Raw genomic sequence first — 6,000 nt, 5'->3', positions numbered from 1 at the left:
ATGAAACAGCATGGAAAGGGGTCATAGGTGACGTCCCAGAGGTAACAGGTGAGCAGAACACTCCCCCCCTCCGGTTCTGGAACTCCTGCCATGCATGCCACGCAGTAGTAGGTGCACAGTAAAAGGTGATGGGTGGAGTGGTATTTAATGTAATTTGCTAAATATTTCAGTCTCTCAGCTTCCAAGGCACATGCTAGGATTGCAGCTCTCTGCCTTATGTGGAATTAGGTGTGGTTATGTGACTTGCCTTGGCCAGTAAAATATGGGCAGAAATGACGTGAGTCACTTCTGAACAGAAGCTTTAAGAGCCGGTGAGTGATTTGTGGCGCTCACTTTTCCCTGCCTCAGCAATCACGGAAGCCCAGAAAAAGAGCCTCGCTCAGCGTGGGTCCCTGAGGGCAACAATGTAGAGCAGAGGTCCCCAGCCGACCTGCAGTGTGCATATAGGATGAACCACCAAGACTCTTGGTGGGGGGGTTGTTACTGCAGCAGAACCCAGCCTCTCCTGACTTACAGAATGGAGTGAGTGAGTGAGTGAGTGAGTGGAGCTGAGGGAAGATTTCTGAGTTAAGGCAGTGGCATGAGGCCCCTTTGGAAGTTATGGGTATGGTGAGGCTGTCAAGGAATGAGTCATCCGAAGCCCATTAAAAATACTTCTTGAGACAAAAATCTTGGAGTCTCTTAATTTAGCCAGTCAAAGGGAACTGGACTAGCCCTCCCGCCACCCTGACCTCTCCCACGGGCTTTCACTTCTCTTCTTTCCCAGGGACAGCATTTTGAGCTTCCTATGAGCATAGCTGAAGCCTTGGTCCATTCCATTGGTTCATTCGTTGTTTCCCAAACATTTCTTGTGACCTAGTCTCTGCTAGAGATAGAAAAACACAGAGAGACACAGAGAGAGTCTCTCTCTCTCTCTCTCATACACACACACACACACACACACACACACACACAGATGTACCGAATAGGAGAGACTGAGTTGGCTTCCCTGACCTGTGAGCTAGGTGTGGAAGAATGGGCCAGAGTTCATCAAATGGAAAAGGCAGGAAGAGTCAACATGTGCGAAGGCATAGGATTGTGAAAGAGAAGTGAGGCTCTCCTGTGGGCTGAGGGGCAGTGGTGGAGCCAGAGGGTTAGGCATGGAGAGCTCGTGAAGGGCCTTGAGTGCCAGACTGAGGGATTTGGACTTTGTCCTAACATCAATGGAGAGCCAGAAAAGGTGTTTGGGCAAAAGATGGGTTAGGTGAGAGCTGAGTTTGGGCTGTAAGAAGCATCAGGCAGGTGTCCCCCAGCCCCCTCTTCCCACCTTGGTGTCTGGCAGTGCAGCCCCAGTGAGACCAGTCCCTGCTCTGTTTCTAGTCTGTCCATCATGTTACTTGGCAACCTCCCACAGACCCCCTTACCTGCCTCCCAGATCCCAACCGAGCCCAGCCTTTGCCCAGCTGATAGCATCTTTTCCTCCATCTCCTTATCTAGACAGGGGCTTTTTTTTTTTTTTTAAGAAGGATGATTTATTTATTTATTTATTTGCCATGCCACGCGGCATGTGGGATCTTTGTTCCCCAACCAGGGATTGAACCCGCACCCCCTGAAGTGGAAGCACGGAGTCGTAACCACTGGACCGCCAGGGAATTTCCTAGACAGGGGCTTTTTAAACAAACAGTTATGAGCAAAGGATCTAGAGCCCACAGACCCGGATTCAAGTCCCAGTCAACCAATTTCCAGCTGGCTGATTTGGCAAGTGAAGTAACCTCTGTGAGCCTCAGTTTCTTTGTCTGTGAAATGGGACTGACAACGTATATAGTTCACAATGTTTAAAGAGGAACAGTCCAAGGAAAAACTTAGCAAGGTGCCTGGTACATAGTAGGGCTCAGCGAATGGTCAATGTGATTATTATTAACAAAGCATGACCTCTTAGGGGACAAGAGCGATGTTTAATGTGTTTACAGTGCTGGGAGGGAGGGAATGTTACGTATTCCCAGCTACTTTGTAAACCCTTTGGACTCATAGCTTGTGCCCAGTATGCGTTGAATCTCCTTGAAGGCCCTCATCTCCCTGCGTCCTGGAGGGTGCACTAGCCAGGTGGATGGAAGGTTTGCACAAAGGACGTCTCCCTGAGCACGAGGGTCTGTGTCGCTCTGTCTCTAAACCCTGGGACCAGGGATGGGCAGCTTTGATGTGCAGCTACAAAGGTCCACCTGCCTCTGCCTGAGATGGCCAGGTCTACACGGGTGATGACACCCCACCCGCTTTGGAGGATGTCTTTAATAAGGGGTATGCTCTGGAAAGTCCCAGAGGCTGCTTCTGGAATGAGCCTGGCTAATGGGCATAAAACAGACCTGGAGCTTTGGTCATACCCGAGTCCTTGGGATAATTGGGGTAAATTTTTCCTTGGGCCCAAAGAGGAAGGAGCCAGCCTTGGTTGTGTGACTGCTTCGTGGGGCACTTGCACACCCAGAATCTCGCCAAATCCTCTCAGCCACACTTGCAAGTCACCTTTCTTGTCCCTGACTTACAGATGGGGACTCCAGACTCAGGAAGGGCCAGCCACTTGCCACAAAGCTCTAAAGAGAGGAGCCAGAGGAAGCAAGGTCTACCTGAACCCCAATCCCATTGACTTTTATTTCTATGAACTTAGGGGGAACATGTTCTAAGGAATCTCTTCTGCCAGGCTAAGCCCTGTTCACACTCTTTCCAGAGAGTAAATCTGATGATGTCACCCTCTAATATTCACCCCCAGTCTGCTTGGAACTTTGCCATGGCTCCCTTTGGCCTACTGGTCAAAGCTCTCTTAGGATGGAGGCTCCCTTACATCCCCTCACTGGCTGGCCTCAACCTTCCCCTGAGCCTCCTCCAGCCCACAGCAGGCACTTTGTCCTTCTGATTGATTCACCGTTCTCAGTAATACCTTCAGGCCTTTGCCCATGTTCTTCCCTCTGCAGACAGGACTTCCCTCCACCTAAATCTCTGCCTGGGAAACTTACTTTTCCTTCCCGGCAAAGCTCCAGCCTCACATCATCTGAGAAGTCATCCTTGGGGCTCCCATGAGAACCCCCTCTACCACAGCCCGCTAACACTCTGTCGTTGTCTATTTAAGGCCTTTCTCCTCCACTGAATCACAAAGTCCTTGAAGGCCAAGGTGCTTGTATGCCTCAAACTTCCAGTTCAAGAGCTCACAGATTTCGGAAGCAGATATTGATCTCTGCACATACGATTTTTCTCCTTAACAGAGGGTACTTGAGGGCTATGGTGAGGGCACAAGCTTCAAGACACAGCAGTACATAAGGTTCACTAAGGCCCTGCTATGATCTAGGTCATGGCCAAGCACTTTACATAGAATCACTCATTGACTCCACGCACCTTGTGAGGAAGGTTCTTTTTTATACCCATTTTACTCATGAGAAAACTGAGTCCTGGAGAGCTTAAACATCTTGCCCAAGGCCTCTTCATTTGCTTGGTGACAAATCCAGGATTGTTAAATGAGTCTGATGGCATTCTTTTTGTGTATTTATTCAATCTGTCAAAATTTACTGAGGGCCTGCTCTGTGCCAGGTGGCGTTTTAGGCAGTGGGGACACAGCCATGAACACTAGATAAGGTGTGTGTGTGTGTGTCTGAGTGTGAGTGTGTATGTGTGTGTGTGAGAGTGAGTATATATGTATGAGTGTGTAGGAGAGTTTGTGTGTGCATGTGTGGTAGCGGGTGTAGGTGCTGACAGGGTAAAGATCAGGGGAGGCTTCCCATAAGACATTCAAGCTTAGACCTGAGAATGAGCCGTTGTTAGGTCAGCAAAGCAGGGGGTAGGGTAGCTTCTAGAAGGGGGAGCAGCAGAGGTGAAGGCCTGGAGTGAGAAAGAAGACAGCGGTTTGGAGGAATTGGGGGAGGAGGGAGGGCAGAGGCTGGTGGGAGATGGGGCTGGAGAAGGAGGCAGAAGTTCCCATCAGGGAGGGCCTTCCCGAGAAAAGTCACCATCGTAGATTTTTGATGACTTGGCGATTCAGTGGCCACAGCCTGCTGAGTGTTCCTCCATTAGAAGAACAGAGAAGGGAGACCCAGAGGCTGAGATGGAGGCAGCCCCAACTCTCAGACAGCTCCAGAGTGGAGTATAGCATATGCTGGGTCCTGGGCCAGAAGCCAGGCACCCTGGGTTTGGACCTTGGGGGCTAATCTGCTGCGTGGGCCTGGGCAAGCTGCTTTACCTCTCTGAGCTGGTTATTCCGTGTGAAATAAAGAGACCATTCCCTATGTAGTTGCCATAGAAATGCTTGCCCCTTCATTTCCACCTGGAGAAAGGAGCTTATTTTGCCCAAGAGGAGGGCCAGCTCAGGATGGAATAAAACATTTATTGGACATGCTCTGATTCCTTGCAACTCCCAGCAGGCAGTAAAACACAGGGTGGAAAAGCTGTCCCAGGAACTTTCTAAGATGAAAGATATCCGCTGTAAGGCTGGGCTCCCTACTGGCCTCTTATAGACCCTCTCTGCCAGTCTCCGGGCTGCTTTTCCACTCTGCCCAGAGGTTAAACTTGCCAAAGTCTTCTGTTTTTTCCCATTTTTTTTCACTCTGCCCCTGCACCAAGGAAAGTGTGACAAGCCTGGAGCTGCCACTTTCTGGATGTGTGTTCCTGGCCAAGTCGATTTCCCCCTCTGAGCATAGTAGTTTAAGGGCATGGGTTCAAGGTCCTTCCTAGCCGTAAGGCCTGGGGTGAGTCTCTGGGAGACTCAGTTTCCTCATGTGGAAACTGGGAGAAATAATTACCACTGTGATTGTTGCAAAGGGCTAAATAGATGATGAATGGAATGCATTCAGCATAATGCCTGGCACATAGCGCTCAATAAGGATTATATTTTTGGGGGGGTTGCCTTTGCCTTTTAGTTTAGGAAGTTTTTTATTAGAAGTAAGGGAAATGTCAGCTTTGTGGGGTTTTTTTTAACTATTTTAAAAATTATTTTATTTTATTTTATTTTATTTTCTGGCTGTGCTGTGTGGCTTGTGGGATCCTACTTCCCCAACCAGGGATCGAACCCCGGGCCCTTGGCAGTAAAAGCGCGGATTCCTAACAACTGGACCACCAGGGAATTCCCAGCTTTGTTTTTTTTTAATTGTGGTAAAATATGCATAAAATAAAATTGATCATTTTAACCATTTTTAAGTATACAGTTCAATGGCACTAAGTACATTCACGTTATTGTGCAGTCATTCCTGTCACCCGCCTCCACTTTCTCATCTTTCTCATCTGCTCTCATTAAACAGTAACTCCCAATTCCCCTTCTCCCCAGCCCCTGGCAACCACCATTCTATTTTCTGTCTTTAGGAATTTGACTACTCTAGGTGCCTCATACAAGTGGAATCATACAGTATTTGTCCCTTTGTAACTGGCTTACGTATATCATTTAGCATAATGTCCTCAAGGTTCATCCACGTTGTAGCGTGTGTCAGCATTTCCTTCCGTTTAAAGACTGAATAACATTCCACTGTATATATATATATACCGTATTTTGCTTATCCATTCATCTATCTCAGACACTTGGGGTGCTTCTACCTTTTGGCCATTGTGAATAGTGCTGCTATGAACATGAGTGTACAGATACCTGTTTGAATCTCCGCTTTCAATTCTTTTGGACGTATACCTAGGAGTGGAATGGCCAGATCATACGGTAATTCTGTGTTTAATTTTTATATAGTGGGTTTTAAGGTCTCCATTTCTTCAGCTTAAACAGGTCCTCCCTCTGCCCACCACCAGGCTTTGGTGCCCAACTCAAGGCTCCTCTGAGTTAAGCTGACTTCTACTGTGGTGGGTGTAGCTGGTGTGTTTCTGGCCCTCCATTGACACGTGGCATCCAGCCATCCCTTGTAGGGCAGCTCTTGCCTCTGGCTCCCACTTCAAAGAGGAATTTAGGGGACCCCTCCTGTTTGATAGAGCTCCCTAGATGAAGCTAAAGTACTGCCGCCTTGGCTCAACACCATTAGAGGGATTACCTCTTCCTGCTGCCAGCCTGGG

This window comes from Balaenoptera physalus (genome assembly GCF_965194825.1).
Source record: "Balaenoptera physalus genome assembly, chromosome: 7".
Lineage (NCBI taxonomy): Eukaryota > Metazoa > Chordata > Mammalia > Artiodactyla > Balaenopteridae > Balaenoptera > Balaenoptera physalus.
The sequence above is the reverse complement of the archived record's forward strand: the minus strand, read 5'-3'. Positions refer to the sequence as shown.